Genomic DNA, 18,818 nt, shown 5'->3' with positions numbered 1-18,818 from the left:
CCCGCCGCCTGCGAGCCTCGCCCCTTCCCCGGGCTCTTCAGTGGGTCCTCCCGCTCGCCCAGCCTGGCTCGGCGTGGGGCCGCAGGTCTCCGCCAGCACTGACGCCCGTCGCCTCGCCACGCTCGTGCGGCCCCTGCCTCTTCCTCCGCTGGCGCTCTGTCTCTGGCTCCCTCTCGCTCCAGTCCCATTTATGAAGAGCGGTCCCATCACGTGTTAATGAGCCTTTGTCCTGCCCTGGCAGCGGCGGCGGCACAGACCCCACCGAGGGAACTGCGCGGGGAGGGACCCGCGCACCGCGCAGCGCGGCACCACCCGTGGCTCCAAACTTTGCCGGCGCGGGGCACCTGTCGTGGCGCCGGCCCTGGGGCCGGAGGGGACAAGCCTCTCCGGCCCGCGTCACCTACTTCTTTTCCCCCTCCTCCTCCTCCTTCTGCGCCGCCGCCGCCGCAGTCCCGGGGGCTCCCACTGCCAGGACCTGGGTCTCCTCCCGGATACCCTCACACCCCGGCGAAGCCAAGAAGGGGCTCATGCCTGCACCACCCCCGACCTCGGGGCCATTAATCACGCGCGCCCCGGCTGCGCGCAGCGCCAACACCTTGCGCGGGGGTCACGTCTGGGGCAGCCGGAAGGGAGAGGGGAGCAGGAGGCGAGAGGCCGAGGAGCCCCGGGTCGGGGGTGCGGCCACAGGCCGTTCAGCTCGCCCCAAGTCGCCCCCGCGGTGGGCAATAGTGAGCCAGGCCCGGGGGCGGGCGAAGCATTGGGACCGCGCTGCGCAGCCCCCGAGCGGTTTGCTACCTGGCGGTGGCCACGCGACCACCTGTCCTCCGCCCTCGGGGCACCGGCTGGCTTCGCGCTGGGAGCCTTCTCCAGCCCCCGCCGCCCCCGTCGCCCCCGCCCGGCGCGGACCTCTGGGATGCGCCCCACCCGCACGCCCGGGCTACAAACAGTTGGGCTCTGTAGGCGGCTGGTTCTGCGCCTCCCTGTCCGGCGCGCCTCCTCCCCAGCCGCTGGGGGTCCCAACTCCCCGTCCCTCCCGCACGAGGAGGACGTCCCCTTGCAGGGCCGGGCCGGAGGCGCACGGGGGCTCCGGGACAGCCGCCACTGGCGCCTGGGGAACCGCGGTGCGCCCGGTGGCCGCGACAGGAATTAGGGTACATGCTCGTTAATTGGTTCCACTATCAGCCGCCGTCTGCCTCCCGTGTGCACGGATCAAACCTTAATTGGTCTTTACATTTATCATGGTGAATTGCGAACCTACAAACAAGCCGGAGTCGCTGGTTCAGCAGAAAAGGCGCTCCCCCTCCCTCCGGGGCCCAGGCAGAGTTGTGGCGGCGGCGCTGGTAGTTGATTAGACATCTTTATCTCTCGTGAGTTGGGTCGAGGGAGAACTGCACGGTTTCCACCTGATGGAGGGTGCCACGTCACTCTGGGCCCCAAGAACCCCGCCGAAGGCACTTGGTTCGCTTCCCAGTCCTCCTCTTCGTGGTTGCCACAGCATTCATTTTATGACACCTCGCCAGTGATCTAGCAAATTCCGCCCCAGTCCTCATTCCGGACGCCCTCGGGTAGTGACCTCCACATTCCTCTCGCCCCAGGCCAGAGCCCAGCAGCATTTATAACATCTGGACCCATATTTGGCCTACTGGAGAGAATCCGAAAAAGCCAGCTTCTGAAGGAAGAGGGGAAATTGTTGGGGAGGAAGCTGGAGGGTGGCGAGTCCAGAACCCTGGAAGCAGTGAGTGCCTTTTGGCGTCAGGCCAGTCATAGACAGGTTTCCTGCAGAGTGCTAGTTCAGTCTTCGAAAATCTCCCCAGATTGCTTTAGGTTAAAAGAAGTGTTTCCCATTTACCCCATCAGAGAAATAGCCATTTAAGAACCCACAACTGAAATGATCGTTTTCTACTAGGTAGGTAGATGGAATAGGTTATAAACGAAGATCTGACTGACCCATCAATAGATGAAGGAATAACTGACAGGTGGGTAAATGTGGGATGAGTGCTGGGCATTAAACCCAGTGCCTGGTACCTGCTCTACGCACAGCAGAGGAAGGCATCTTCAGGCCTACCTCCACGGGGGACACAGTGTCATCTAATGATGTAAAAGGCTGGTAGGGAGGCTTCAGCATCTGTTGCTTTGGTTTTCTTTTAGGGGTCATGGATGTTAGATTTCTACCTTTACCTACACCCTTCGCAGGAGGACATAGGCACAGTTTTGCCCTCCTTGTGACCCCCCGGACTCTAATTTCCCAACTAAGTTGGTGACTTGACACCAACTTCAAAGTGTTGCCACTTCCCATGTAGCCCAGGCTCAAGTGATTGCTTCAAAGGAAAGGATCTAGGCAGGTCTTCTTGCTGGGATGAGCACCTCTTTCGGGTGACAGGAAAACTGGAGAGCTCATGGAAGGCTTTCCAGCAACAGGATTTCACATGGGTGCAACCATTCTTCCCTGTGGGCTGGTCGTCTGTTCTCTTGGGGTGGCCCATGGGTTTAGGATCCCTCGCGTCCACAATTCTGACACACCCCACGGGAAACCCTGATAGGACATTCCCCCACTCATCAACCTACACGTTGGTGCTCAATATCAGATCTAAAGGTGAACACCCGTTTGCAGCCTACAAAAGGTACTCCATGGAAACATCGTATCTCAACCCATTCACACCAACTTTCTGCTTTTTCACAAAGAGGAGCAATCTAATTACCTTAAGGGTCTCTGAGTCATCCTGAATCTCTTTGGGTTGATGGTAGATTTTTAAATTGTTTTTCGTTGAATTCTACGAAATTCCAAGCAGAAACCTGGGATCCAAATAGCTTGAAGTCTATTTGTTGAGTGACGGGCTAAAGTGACCTGTGGACAGAGTCAATCATTAAGAGTCTAATCAAATAGTGACTCCAGCAGCTATAACTGTTTCGCCTGTGATTCTGTTGTTGTTCAGGCTGGGCGAAGGTTGGAGCCTGACAGCTGGTGAATTGTACTGACTTTCCATTTAGAGCTCAAGGATAATGCTCAGTAATGGAGTCAAAATTTGACTTGTGACCTGGCATTTTATCACCACATGTGAAAGCTTTGTTGAAACTGAGTTATTTTGTTGTTTGAAAAATGCAGTTCTTGTGGGCATGCTTGAACATGTTTAAAATTTAAAGTCTGTCCTGGACCCATCAGGATGTTAGATGCCCCCCCCTCCCCACCCACCCCACTCCCCAGTTAAAAGGCTGATATACTTTTCCTTCAGAGCTGGAAGAAGAGCAGACAGCAAACGGCGTGAAAGCAAGATGCTTTTTAGTGCCTCAGAGTTCACCCAGTGCAAGGATCACCTCTAAATGGGTGGAAACGACTTAGTCTCCCTACGTGGTTGGCCGGCCACTATAGTCCTGAGAAAGTCAGCAAGAGTGACAAATGCAAGCTGTCAGCATCCCTATTAGGAACTTTATGTGGAGGGCACACATACATTCAACACAAGACATTGGATGGTTCTTGGTCACCACCACCCAGGTTGAATTTGAACCCACGACTGTCTGGGGACCGAGTATGGCAGTCCTTTATCAGGCTTCGCTGGTCCCTGCACTGCTACATGGGAGGCTGTCTCGTTTTCTAGTTCTTTATCCTTTTAAAATTAGAACAGGGCTATGATGAGCCAATTTACTGCCGTTCTGTGTAATTTAGGTTATTCACTCAGTGAAATGTAGAGGATGAGAGCACAGTTAAGGCTGCGTATTTCAACTTCAAAGAAAGATCTCAATTTATTTCTGCCAAAATGTTAATAATTTTACTGGACACAGAACATTAGAGAAGCATGTCCTGCTTCCCTGAGATAGCTGTGGATCCTCAGGGAGCTGTGCTTCGAGGTTTCTTCTTTTCTTACCCATGGTTGGCCTTGCCCCTCTCTCCCACTCCCCACAGGAGCGGTCTTCTGGGACTGATGCGTAATGATTCCCTGGTTTGGGAACTGATGAGCAAAAACATCACTCCCTCTCAGAGTTTTGAAAGCTCTATCCAAGTTTGACCCTCGTGTTCTCTTTGGTATTTTCAGTGTGACGCTCACACCGCAGGACTGGAATGCTCGCTGATTAAAGACATTTTGGGGAATGATATTATGACTGCACGATTTCATTCTAATTCGGAGCATTGCTGTAGAGTTTTGACAGCTATTATTGGCTCTCCTTTGAAGCATTAAAGCATTTTGTTTTTCTGTGCTGGATGGGAATTTGCTTCCTCACTCCCAGTCTAAAGGGTAAGTGTCAGCAAGCCTCAGACAGACTCTGTCATCCCAGGCTTGAGATGGGAAATGTTTGCTCACAACATGCTCTGCCAGTGATGCAGGTAACCCAAAGAACGTCCTGCACCACTTTTGCATGTTTCACAAGAGCTACAAGCCGGAGATGGAAAATGACAATCTTTGTAATCCACTATCAAAAAAAAAAAAAAAAAAAAGAAAGAAAGAAAGAAAGAAAGAAAAAGGAAAGAAAAGAAAAGAAAGAAAGAAAGAAAAAAGAAATCTGGTCTAGGTGGAGAAGGGGGTTGCCAGGGTAAGGAATGAATAGGTGAGGAAGGAGGATGGGCTTCCTCGACCTTGGGGGACAGGGCGTTAAATCAGGCACAAAGAAATCACTGCTGCTTCTCCGTGATCTTCCCATATAACTAAACACATGCTCATTAGGGCGGTTTTTTTCACCTTCTCACCTTCTTTCATTAAACCCCACTCTTTAACAGCCCAGCTGAGCAGCAGCAAAGAAGGCTGAGAAATGACAGGAAGGCATTTTCCCTTTGTTCATATGTTTTGTTTTGTTTTTCATCACCAAGCAGAGGATCGGTAATGAGGAGACAGATCATCCTTTCACATCAAACCATATGAGGAGTATGTGCTAACCGATAATAAACAAACACATAGTACAAATAAAGAGAGTGACGAAACAGGTTAATAAAGCTTTTGTTCCTCCCTTGATTAAACTCTTGCAAAATAACTATCAAAACTTCATAATTAAAACGGCTACAAACATTCCATGTCTAAATATTTCACTTCTTTGAAAAATCGGGCAAGCAGCAGTATGAGAATGTCAAAATATGGCAAATAATGAAAAAAAAAATAGTACTAAAAGACAGGTACTTCTTAAATAGTCACTTGGCCTGCCTTCTGAGTGAATTCTCTTCCTGGCATCTTTCCTGGTTTTCTCAACTTCAGGTGGGAGCTTAAAAAGGAAAATATCTACCCGTCTCTGGTTGTAAGGATTCAAAGCCATCATAAATGTAAAACTTCCAGCCTGGTGCCTGGAACTTCCACCCTCTGTAATTGAGAGTTGTTTTTCTTTCTCCCGCCACGACTGCTACATTGTAGCTGTGTCTGCATAAAATATCTGGAAAGGATGGCAGTATGGCGAGAGGATCGTTCATTCTTAAAGGGGAGGGGGGTGGCTGATTTGTAAACACAGTGCGCACGTTTTGCTGGTTTCTTGGGGCTCAGCTGTGACTTCTTTGCTGTGGCTCCCATTCTAAACAGATGCCGTCGATTATCTGCTTTACACAGGGGTCTGGATGTACTGATACCTTGAGAAGTCCGCATTATCTACTCCCTGCAGTTCACCAGCTTTTCCTTGAAATGCAGCTGCCAGTAAAAATGAGAATTGGCAAAAGCCAATGGGGTACGTGATTAGTCTGTGGGTTTGTTGTCTTATCTGTTGTATCCAAAACATGTTAAAGAAACAAGTACGGCTCAGACTTTATTGTTTCAACAGCATGGAAGGATTGAAAGTATCACATTGTTTTTGAATTTGTGTTTAAAGAATTATCAGTTTAGACAGGTCATGAGATTTGGGAGCAAAGCGCCAGCTAAGGAACCAATGACACAGACTGTAACTTACCATTTCTAGACCTCACTTTTCTATTCTGTGAGATGGGAATAATACTAATGTCTTTTTTTTTTTTAATACAGTCTTTGAGCCTTTCTAAAAATGTAACAAAGGTAGAAATACATTGGAAAGCTTCAAGAAAAATTTGGTGAAGGATTTTATTACCATTAATAATTTATCTGGTGCAATGGTCCACTGATTTCTCAGTTGTATCAAATTACGTGGAATATTTTAAATATTCTGCTCATTTCAAGAGAGAGAAATAAAAAAATAAATAAAGAATGAATCTTAGAGCTTTGAAGGCACTGACTTTGTATCCAAGGCCCAGGGAAGAACATGTAGGGTGCTAATAACCAAACTGGACTCCTAAGCAAGAACACTGGACATTTGTAACAGATGATTACAGAAATTGAAAGGAATTTCAGCTTGTGGCCTGATGAGATGTCTCTCTAACCTGGTATGGTAAAAGGGTTGACCCACCTGTGATTTTTGCTACCGCATGCTACAAATTGTTGTCCACTGGGGGTTACTTTTTCAATTCAAGGGGACACAGTTTCCTTACACATAAAAATCTGGAAAATATTCTATTTATTATTCCTTTAGAAATATCATTTCCCTCAGGGTGCCTGGGTGACGTCCGACTCTTGGTTTCAGCTCGGGTCATGATCTCAGAGTCATGAGATTGAGCCCCACGTTGGGCTCTGTGCTCAGCATGGAGTCTGCTTGAGATTCCCTCTCCCTGTTCCTCGGCCCCTCCCCCTGCTCTCTCTCTCTCTATAAAATAATTAAATGAAATCTTTAAGAAAATTTAAACAACTTCAGTTCTGAAATTTTCTATCATGATCTATCATAAGGAGAATCCTAACGTCAAGACCGCAACTCCAACTGGCTGAAATATTCTCTCCTTCATCACCTTCTGGAGGAAGCCTTTCTTTTCCCTTTCTCCAGTTCTTTTTCCCTTTAATAGATTTTTTTGTTAATAAGGAACCCATTGGGTGGGTGGATGGGAAATATGGAAAAAGAAAAAGAAACAGAAGGTAGAAAATAAAAAACATTTCTCCAGAATACCTGTAACTCCTAATGTCCCTTAAATACTAAAAAAAGAGAAGCTTGAGACAATATATGAAATATGTGGTCTGAAACTTTGCCTACTATGAAGCTCATCTTTCATAAACAGCCTCCAGGGTCTGACTTTGGAGAATTTCTGGCATATTCTGTAAGGGTAGCTCCCTAGTAATTCATTCTGCTCTAAAAGACCTCAGAGAAATGGACTGGTTTAGGAATAACCCTGAAAGAGCACATTGAGACAAAGTATGGATACTTTATTTTTTTTTATTAAAAAATAATTCAAAGATAATACAATGTCAGGATGACGTTTTTTTAGTGACCTCACAATAAAACATTGGGGCTAATATGCTCAACTGTTTGAGTCACTGAAGCAAACCATGGGTTCAAAAATCAAGTTGATCATTTCATTCTCAGCCTTAATTATCTTTGAGTAAAAATAACACTTAAAAGCTACTGTCTTAATGAAACTAAAACATGCTCATCATAGTGAAAAATTTTGTGATAAAAAAAGTCAAAATCTCCTCCTCCTACCCCTATCTCTCAACTCTTTACCAAGAGATATTTGCTATTAAGAGTGATGTATATCCTATTATACATTGTTTGTATGTATAATAGGTTAAGAGAATTAAAGGACAAATTCCCAGAAATGGGATTTTGGAGTGAAAGTTTTGTATTTTTCAAACACTGACAGAAAATGCCAATTACATACCCAACCCTTTATTTTATTTAATTTTTTCAAGATTTATTTTATTTATTTTAGAGAGAGAAAGCACGAGCTGGAGGGACAGGGGGAGAGGTAGGGAAGGGGGGAGAGAGAGAGAATTTCAAGCAGACTCCACATCGAGTGTGGAGCCTGACATGGGGCACAGTCTCTTGATCCTGAGATTGTGACCCTGAGATCACAACCTGAGCCAAAACCAAGAGTTGAACAGTCAGCCAACTGCACCCCCCAGGCACCCCATACTGAGCCCTTTAAATGGACATGATCAAGTCATTTATACACATGGCTGGAATGAAGTGAAAACCCAGTCTAGCTTATCTCTAAGATAGCACTGGGGTAGCTCAAAGACAGTAAACCAGTACTACCCTCCAGGAACTTTAGAAATTGTTAAAGAAGGGGTACTCTGCTGTCACCATGGTTGGGAGGATGGAATAAGAGGCTGGGATGTTAGACATGCTGCAATTCACAGGGCAGTCTCACACAATTAAAACCCTGTCCTTTGTCTCATACAATTTACAGATGTTTTGGTGGGCATTCATGTTGGTGAAGAGCCTTTATTATTCTGTGCCCTGAGCCTACCATTTTTGTGCATAAGTCCATCAAAGTTCTTTGATGTTTTTGCCTTTGTCATGTTTTTAATACACATTGAACTTTCCAGGAATACAACCACCATGTAAACTGAGAGTGAAACATTTTGAAAAATTACATCACTATGGCATTTATGTCCTCAATCAACATATCTTTATCGGTCTCTCTGTATAACTAGTGCATTCATGGTAATTCTATGTATTATCTGACTACACCATAACTATGCCTAAGCTTATACAGAATGATATATATGTACATTAATAAATTGTTTCTTTGGGGTTCTTTCTTATATTTTTAGGGTGTGATATTAGGTTTTCTTCAAAAAGCAGGTGTGTAGTAAATTATATTATTTATAAATTTTATTTTGCTTAAGTTTAGGTGATAGTACAAAATATTTGTTATCAAAAAAGGTATTTCTGGGGCACCTGGGTGGCTCAGTGGGTTAAAGCCTCTGCCTTGGGCTCAGGTCATGATCCCAGGGTCCTGGGATCGAGCCCCATATCGGGCTCTCTGCTCAGTGGGGAGCCTGCTTCTTCCTCTCTCTCTGCCCGCCTCTCTGCCTACTTGTGATCTCTCTCTCTCTGTGAAATAAATAAAACTTTAAAAAAAAGTAGCAAATGCTTATTATAAAAATTTAGAGTGTTGGAAAGCATGGATAATAAAACTAAAAGTATTTAAAATCTTATTACCCAGAAATGATTATTAATATTTGGTGTATATTTATCCAAACTGATTATTCTACCTCTCTATATAATTATGTATATGTATTTTACAAGTACAGGTAATATACAATCTGATTTCACTTTAAAGGGAATATATCACCTAAAAATACATCCTGGATATTCATGTAATTGTAATTGTCAATGATTCTAATGCTACTGTGTTAGTTTTTTCCTTTATTATTGCTTCAAGTCCATCTCACATTCATCATTTAATCATTATTTAACCATGATTTTCTACTAATTTCTCTAATAGCACATTTTTATTGCAGAGAAAATTCCTTTTGATTTGTTACACTCCACTAGAATAGAAGTTTTCTTCTGATGGTAGGAATTTTGTAACCTTGAAGCCTAGATTAGAACTTGCTAGATTGGTGCTCAATAAAAGTAAATGGATTAATACATGTATCCATCTATACTCCCAAATATAAGATATTGCATGTATTATATAGAAACATAAGGAAATGTTTTTTCTTTTATTTCATATAAGAAAAAACTTTTGGAGGGCCCTAAACAAATTCATATTGTATGGAACTGGTTAGGATTCCATCAGAGAGGATAAAAAGCATGATGTGGAAAGGAGACTGGACATTCAAGGTGGCAACAACACCTTGGATCCCATGGCTGTAATGATAAGACACACCATCTTGTCATTGCGTCCTTTGATCTAGATCTTCTAACAGATGCTGTCTTATGGTAACTAAACTCACAAGACACTGAGGTACATAAACTGAAATGGTGATGAAGGGTAAGTGCTGTGCACTTGTGATTCTTCTCATCAGCACAATCTGTCTGTGCATAGTAAGTTAAATTACTACTAGAAGGTAATTGGTAGGCATGGGAATGAGAAGGAAGGTTGATGACCTTACCAGCAGCTGTCATGAAGCTGTCATGAAGCTAAGCCATCTCCATCACAAGGACCTACTGAGGGAGTGGAGAAGCCCTAACAGCTGATCAGGGCACCCCTCCCCTGAACCACTGTGACAGAATCAGTTCTCCTGTACTCACCTCGCATGCTGGTAACAGAAAAAGAATATATAAAAGTAAATTATGAACCATTAATAAAATGAAGATTCATGAACATAATTGCCCAACCTAAGAGTCAGTAAATTTCTAATACTTTAAAAAATGCCTATTTATACTCGTCTGTCCTATACACTATCTCCTCATCAGAATAACTGACCTCTTGAAATTTGTATGACATTGCCTTGCTTTTTTTTCCAAATAAATTTTATCACCTATTGATCACCAAAATACTGTTTTTAGTGTTTATAAAAATGATGTTGTACTGTAGATTGTTTATTTTACTTAGCTTTTTGTAGATAAGATTCATTTGATTTTTTTTATTAGCTATTTTTATTTTCACTTCTAAATGGTCTATCTTTGTGTGCATATATGCAGGATGCTTGTTGCTATACACATTCTCTTGGCTGTCTCTAGATCAGAGACGTGTTGCTAATGGATAAACATGCCTACGAATGGAAATGCTGGGTTACACTGTATGAGCGTATGTGACTCAGGTTTATTATGCCATTATTTCTAAAAATGCCTGTACACTTTATTCTCCTGTCTTCAGTGAAGAATACTTCTGCTTGCTTTACATCACCATCAAAATTTCATGTTGTCAGACTTTCTACTTTCTTTCTAATTTACTAGGTATAAAGTTTTATCTCATTTTGAGGCAAAACTGTCTGGGCTTGGTGTTTCCTATATAGGAAGATTTTAAACTACTGCTTCAGTTTCTTTAATGGTTACAGACATTCCTAGCTTTCTCTTTCTTCTTCCTGTGGGTTGGTTAAGTTGTATTCTTGCAGGAATTTGTCAATATCAAACAATTACCAAATATATTGGCATAAACTTTCTACACGCTCTTGATCCTTTAAATTTCTAGCATATTTGCATAAAGTCTGCCTGTTATTTCCTATCATTATTTATTTATGCCCAATTTCTGTTTTCCTTGATCATTCCTGCAAGAGGTTCATTTGAGAGCTATTCAGAGGCCAGGAATTTTTAGATATTCCACAAAGAGCATCAATGTGCCGAATCATTGACATTTGCTTTGGTGGGGTTATTTTTATCCAAGAATTTTCAACTGGTCAACCAAATTATTATTACACAATATGCTTGTGCTACAGAAAACCTGTTATATTTTTGTTTGTTCTTCCTCTTTTTCTTCCCCTTTCTTCTTTGTCTTCCTTTTTCTTCTTCTCCTTTTTTTTTTTTTTTTTTGATAGAAAAGAAATCTTTGCTATTGGATAAAATCACTTTTGGATTTTTTAATTGTGAAAGAAATATAGAACATAGAAATATTCTGGTGTATAAAATGAAAAATCAAAATCTTCCTCCTGTCCTGGACCCACTATCTCTAGAAACAATCATTTGTTGTCTTTCGTTTCCCTTTAAAGACTTATTATACATCTTAGTTTTTATGTAATCTTGATCATATTATTAATGTGATTCTTCACCATGCTTTTTACTTAATAACATACCATAGAAACTTTTCCTTATCAGCAATTGTAATTCTATTTTTGTGTCTATTTAAATAATCTCATTAACGTCTGCTTTTACCTGTATTATCTGTTCCTATCTACTTGACTTTGTTTTCCAACTTCTTTAAAGTAGATGCTTAACTTCTTAATTTTCAGTCTTTTATTTCTAATAGAAGCCCTTTAAAGCTGTACATGTCTTTTGAAATACATGTTCAATGTATCCCATAGGTATTGCTATATTAAATTTTCATTTTTTTATTATTTCATGTGTTTTTTAATTTATTTTTTCTTTTTCTTTTTTCAACATCTTAATTTTATTTTTTTTCCAGTGTGTTTTAAAATAAATTTATATTTTTGTTTCTTTTTTTGTACTGTGAACTTTCAGAACAGTGTTTCCTGACCAAATACCTGTGTGAAGACTTTTTACAGTGATCTTTTTGTTATGGATGTCTAACTTAATTGCACTGTGGTCAGAGAATATGATTACGTGATGCAAATCCTTGCTAAAACTTGTCCTGTGGCTGAGGACACACTTGACATTTGTAAATGTAGTAAATGTAGAAAATGATGGGTGCATTGTATTGTATAAGTCCAAGAGACCACACTTGTTAATTTTGTTGTCCAAATTTTCCATAGCTTTACTAATTTTTTGTCAGCTTGCCTTATTAATAATCAAGAGGGATATGTTGAATTTTCCACGATGATGATAGATATATCAGTTTTTCCTTAAAGTTCTCTAAATTTTAAAAAAATTGTTTTACTGTAGTCAGAACATAACATGAAATGTACCCTGCTAATAGATTCTTTTCAGTACACAATACAGTATTTATTGCTAACTATAGGCACAATGTTATACAGCAGATCTCTAGTACTTATTCATCTTACATAACTGAAACTTTATACCTCTTGGTTAGCAACTCCCTTTTTCTCCTTCTTTCTGGGCTCCTGGCAACTACCTTTCTCCTCTCTGCTTCTATTAGTTTCACTATTTTAGACACTTTATATAAATGGAATCATACAGTATTTGTCCTTCTGTGACTAGCTTATTTCACTCACGTAATATCTTCCAGATTTATTCATGTTGTCATATATGGCAGGATTTCCTTCTTTTTAAATGCTGAATAATATGACATTTTCTTTGTCTAGTCATCTATCACTGGACATTGAGTTTGCGACAATGATGCTACAGTGAACACCAGAGTCCCGTTACCTCTTTGAGATCCTAAATTCAATTATTTTGGATAAATACCAAGAAGTGGATTGATGGATCGAGTGATAGTTCTATTTTTAATTTCTTGAGGACCTCTCTCCCACAGGTTTCCATAGTAGCTATTCCATTTTTCATTCCCACCACCAGTTTTTATAAGGATTCTGATCTTTCACACTCTTTCCAACTCTTATTGTCTTCTTCCTTTTTTTTTTTTTTTTTTTTTTTTTTAGTAATAGTTACCAACAGGTATGAGGTGATATCTCATTGTGGTTTCACTTTGCATTTTTGTAATGATTAGTGACATGGAACATCTTTGCATATAACTGATGGCCATTTGTATGTCTTCTCTTGAGAAATGTCTTCAGGTCCTTAGCTCATTTTTTTTGTTTAACATTTTATTTATTTGTTTCATTGACAGAGAGAGAGACAGCGAGAGAAGGAACACAAGCAGGGGGAGTGGGAGAGGGAGAAGCAGGATTTCCATCCAGCAGGGAGCCCAACACAGGGCTTGATCCCAGGCCCCAGGGATCATGACCTGAACCAAAGGCAGATGCTTAACAACTGAGCCACCCAGGCACCCCCTCAGCTGATTTTTTAATACCTTTTTTTGTTGCTATTGAATTGTAGGAGTTACTTACCTATTTTGCAAATTAGCTCATGATTAGATATAGGGCATGCAAATATTTTGAATCCTACAATTTTACTGAGATTGTTTATTACTTCTAACAGTGTGTGTGTGTGTGTGTGCGTGTGTGTGTGTGTGTGTAATCTTTAGGGAACATATATATAAAACCCTATCATCTACAAACAGGGACAATTTTACTTCTTCCTTTCCAATTTGGTTGCATTTTATTTTTTTTTTTTCTTGCCTAATTGCCATGGGTAAAACTTCCAGTATTATGTTGAATAGAAGTGATGAGAGTAGGAAACCTTGCCTTGTTTCTGATATTGGAAGAAAACCTTTCAGTATTTCACCATTTAGTATGAGATTAGCTGTGAGCTTTTCATATATGGACTTTATTGTGTCGAGCTAATTTTCCTATATTCCCAGTTTATGAAAATTTGTATCATGAAAGGGAATTGAATTTTATCAAACATTTTTTTCTGAGATGATCATGTGGTTTTTTTCCTTCATCTCTTAATGTGGTTTATTACATTAATTGCTTTTTGTGTGATGAACCAGGCTTGCTTTCCAGGGATACATCCTGTTTGGTCATGGAGTATGATCCTTTCACTGAAAGGATCAGTGAATTGTGTTGTTGAATTCAGTTTGCTAATATTCTGTTGAGGATTTTTGTATCTATACTCATCGGGAACATTAGCCTATAGTTTTCTTTTCCTGTAGTATTTTTATCTGGCTTTGGTATCAGGGTAGTTCTGGCCTTATAAAGTAATTTTGGGAGTATTCCTTCCTCTTCAATTTTTGGAAGAGTTTGAAAGGATAGGCGTTAATTCTTTTTTAAATGTTTGGCAGAATTCAAAAGTAAGCCATCTAGTTTGAGGCTTGTCTTTGTTGGGAGACTTGGGATTACTTCTTCAGTCTCCTTGTTATTGGTCTGTTTAGACTTCCCAGTTCTTCTTGATTCGCCTTGGCAAGCCATATGTTTCTAGGAATTTATCCATTTCCTCTAGGTTATTCAGTTAGTTGGCATATAATTGTTCATTGTGGTTTTTTATGGTCTTTTTTTTCTCTGTGGCATCTGTTATAATGTCTCCTCTTTCATTTCTATTAATTTGAATATTCTTTTTTTTCCTAGTCTAGTTAGAGGCTTATCGATTTTATTTATATTTTCAAAATGACAACTCCTACTTTTGTTGATTTAAAAAATATTTTTGTTCTGTATTTGATTTATTTCTGCTCTAATCTTTATTATTTCCTCTCTTCTGCTCACTTAGGCTTAGTTTGTTCTTTTTTATCTAGTTCATTGAGATGTATAGTTTTGTTGTGTACTTCAGATCTTCATTTTTTAATGTAAGAATTTATTGCTCTAAACTTCCTTTACAACTGTTTATGCTACATCCCAAAAGTTTTGAAATGTTACGTTTTGTTTTCACTTGTCTCAAGATATTTCCTAATTTCTCCTTCAATTTCTTCTTTGATCCATTGGCTACTCAAAAGCATATTGTTTAGTTTCCACATATTTCTCAACTTTCTAGTGTTCCTTATGCTATTGCTTTCTAGTTTCATTATGGTCAGAAAAGTTACTTGTTAAGATTTAAGTCTTCTTAAATTTGTTACCATTTGTTTTGTGACCTATGCATCTGAGTAGAATGTATATTCTGTTACTATTGCATGGAATGTTCTGTATATGTCTGTTAGGTCTATTTGGGATATAATGTTGTTCAAGTTCACTGTTTATTTGTTAATTTTCTGTCTGGCTGTTCTCTGTATTATCAAAAGAGAGGTATTAAAGTCTCCTACTTCATTACTATATTGCTTTCTATTTCTCCCTTCAGATCTGCCAATGTTTGCTTTATATGTTAGGTATTTGATGTTGGGTACAATTATAATTGTTATATTTTTCTGGTCAATTGACCCTTTTATCATTATATTACATCCTTCTTTATCTCTTGTGACAATTTTTGACTTAAAGTCTATTTTGTCTGATATAAGTATAGCCACTGTGGCTCTCTTTTGGCTACCATTTACACAGAATATTTTTTCCATCTCTCCACTTGCAGCCTATTTGTGTCCTTAAATCTAAAGTGAGTCTCTTTTAAATAGCATATAGTTGGATCTTATTTTTTTAAATCCACTCAGCCATTCTACGTCTTTAGTCATAAGCAGCAGCCTTTTTCAGAAATCACGCACACCACTCTAACATCTATTCTTAAATTAACAAAGTCTAAAGTTAATTCATTTCTTACTATCATCTTGACAAATACATAGACGTTAGAACAATTTATACTTAGAACATAGACTTAGAACACTACTCCCTTTGAATTTATATGCAGTTTTATCCATTTTATATGGTTTTTAACTCCACAGATTAGCATAATTATTAGTATTACCATTTTATACAGACAACATTTGTTTATATATACCAATATATTTACTGATTTCTTTTTCCACTATTTGTTCTTGAATCTCAGACCTTTCTGGTAATATTTTCTTCTGTCCTGAAATGCAACTTCATTTAGACTTTTACTTAGACTGAGTTCAAACCCTGGAGTTGCTATTTACTAGCTGTGTGACCTTGGACCTTAACCTCTCAGTAAAATGTGGATAATGATAGTGCCTACCACATAGAATTATTTTGAGGATAATTAGCTAATAAATACAAGGAACCTGGCATGTAGTGAGCGCTATGTAAGTGTTAAATAGATTTTCGAAGTTTAAAAGTTCCTTTACTGAAAGTCTGCTAGTGATAACTTTCTCAGTTTTTGTTTTTCTAGAAATATATTTATTTTACTTTCATTTTTGAAAGGCAGTTTTTTTGAGAGATAATTTAGTTGAGTACACAATTTGCTTTAAAGGTAAATTATACTATCACTGGCTACCATTATTGCTGTTAAACAGGGTGCTTTGTCTAGTTGTCATTCTCTTTTAAATGGTTTATCAGATTTATCTCTTCTTTCAGGTTACTTTTAAGATTGCCTATTTTTCCTTGATATTTGTGTTAGTCAGAGTTCTCCAGAGAATGCAGAACCATATATATACAAAATAGGAATTGGCTCACATGATTATGGAGGCTGAGAAGTCCCACAATCTGCCATCTGCAAGCTGGAGAACCAGGAAATCTAGTGGTGTAATTCAGTCTGAGTTCAAAGCCTAAGAACCAGGGGGTGGAGGGTGGTGATGGTGTAAGTCCTGGTCCAAATATGAAGGCTTACCAAACAGGAGCACAAACGTCTGAGGGCAGAAGAAAATAGATGTCCCAGTTCAAACAGAGAGAGTGATTAGCCCTTCCTCCACCTTTTTGATCTGTTCAGGTCCTCAGTGGATTGGATACTATCCAACCACCCTGAGGAGGGCCATCTGCTTTACTTAGTTCATGAATTCAAACGATAAATTCTTCAAGAAACATCCTCATAGATATACTCAGAAATAATGTTTTTACCAATTATCTGGACATACTTTAACCTGTTAAGTTGACACATAAAATTAATCATCACAATATGCTACACCTTCATGACAATGCCTCTAAGTATGGATTTATTTATTTATGAATCATGCCTTCTCTTTTTGTGGATTCATGTCTTTCATCAAATCTGGAAGTTTCTCCAATATTCTCACTTTGGATATTGCCTGTTTTCTATGACCTCTGTTTTCTCTATCTCTGTGAGATTCTTATTGGAAGCAACTTAGACTTTCTATTCTATCCTCCAAGTCTCTTAACTTCCCTTTTGTATTTTCTAGCTCCTTGTTTCTCTGAGTTCCATTCTGAGTAAGTGGCACAGATCTATATTTGTGTTCACTCGTGTTCTCTTTAGCTGTGTCTAATTGAATGTTCTTCCCATTCAAATTTGTGTTTTTAATCATAATTTTCATTTCTATGCATTATATTTAGTTCTTTAAGTGTACCTGGATTTTGGGATGGTCTCTTGTTCTTTGCTCCTTTTTTACTCCACTTCTATTACTTAAACTTATTAAGTATAATTATTTTACATCTGATATCTAATAATTCTAATACAGAAGTTTTCAGTGGTTGATCATCTTTTATGCATTGTTTTTGCTCACTTTTACTCATTGTACTTTGTTTCCTATGGTTTGGGGAATTTTGATGGGGAGCTTATATTTGGTAGAACTTAATCTGAAGAATCTCACAGAGAGAAAGCAAGAACAGAAGCCATAGAAAGCAGGCAATATTTGAAACGATAATGTTGGAGAAACTTCCAGATTTGATGAAAGACATAATTCCACAAAAAGAGAAGGCATAATTCATAAATAAATAAATAAATCCATACTTAGGGGCATTGTCATGAAAGTGTAGCATATTGTGATGATTAATTTCATATGTCAACTTAATGGGTTAAAGTATGTCCAGATAACTGGTAAAAACATTATTTCTGAGTATATCTGTGAGGATGTTTCCTGAAGAAATTACCATTTGAATTCATGAACTAAGTAAAGCAGATGGCCCTCCTCAGTGTGGTTGGGGGAAGCTACTGATTTAGATCTATTTAATCCTCTTCTAAGGTCCTGGCTTCATGTGGAAATCTTGGATGCTGCCTTCTCACCTCACAGGATGTCAATGTCTCAGTCTTCAGATATAAATGTATATCCTCATGTATAAATGTATATGTCATATATATGTATATATGTATGCATATGTTTTTCTTCAACCTATGCTGTGTAACTGATGATTTTTGTAGTTTTAGGTATGGAAGGAGAGTGCAAGTGCAAGATATAATTAGTTTACTATACAATGTGCTAACCATAGCTCAGGCTCTCATAATTTCAGAATGAATCTAACTCTTGTGTTAAATGACACAATTAAAATTTTATTCAGTTGTGCTTTAAATAGTTTTCAGTTTCTTGTTCTCTTAAGATGATTTATTACTGTTCTCCGACTTTCATTCTGCATAATGTCAAAATCCTTTCTTCAAAATGTTGACTATCTCTAGTATTTCCAGAAGACCTTGAAATTTAAAAAAAAAAAGGAATTAAGAAATCTGTATTCATCACCAACATGTCGACTCCATCCACCAGAATTCAAGTTCTATAAATGCAGGGTTCTGTATGTTTTGTTCATCTTTTTCATACAGCACCTAGAATACTTAATATATTCTTAATATAATTCTTAATATTGAATTAATGAATTAATACATTCTATGAAGAGTGAATTCCTTATTTTGAGATTATAGAGAGATATGCCAGATATAACTCTTATTTCACCATACAATTACACATAAGCTTCAAAGGTTAGAAATGTTTTTGTACAACTCTTCTTATTTAACCCTAATCTACTAATCTAATGGTTATGAAGAACTAGTATTCTGCTGGATCACTGTTACATAGGAACATCTCACAGAGTTATGCATGTTTTTCTAAGTGAGTATAGTCTAGGAATCATGAAATCCCTCTTATGGCACTTCATTCTCAATACTGATTTTATGTATTTATTTATTTACATATATTTATGTATACTATGTATTTACATATGTATTTATTATATATACATAAATATATCAAATCTGTTGCTCTTGGGTCTCTTCTAAAGCAATGTGAAAAATGGAGT

The sequence above is a fragment of the Enhydra lutris genome, unplaced genomic scaffold, assembly GCF_002288905.1.
Source record: "Enhydra lutris kenyoni isolate GAN:26980312 unplaced genomic scaffold, ASM228890v2 scaffoldscaffold63, whole genome shotgun sequence".
Lineage (NCBI taxonomy): Eukaryota > Metazoa > Chordata > Mammalia > Carnivora > Mustelidae > Enhydra > Enhydra lutris.
The sequence above is the reverse complement of the archived record's forward strand: the minus strand, read 5'-3'. Positions refer to the sequence as shown.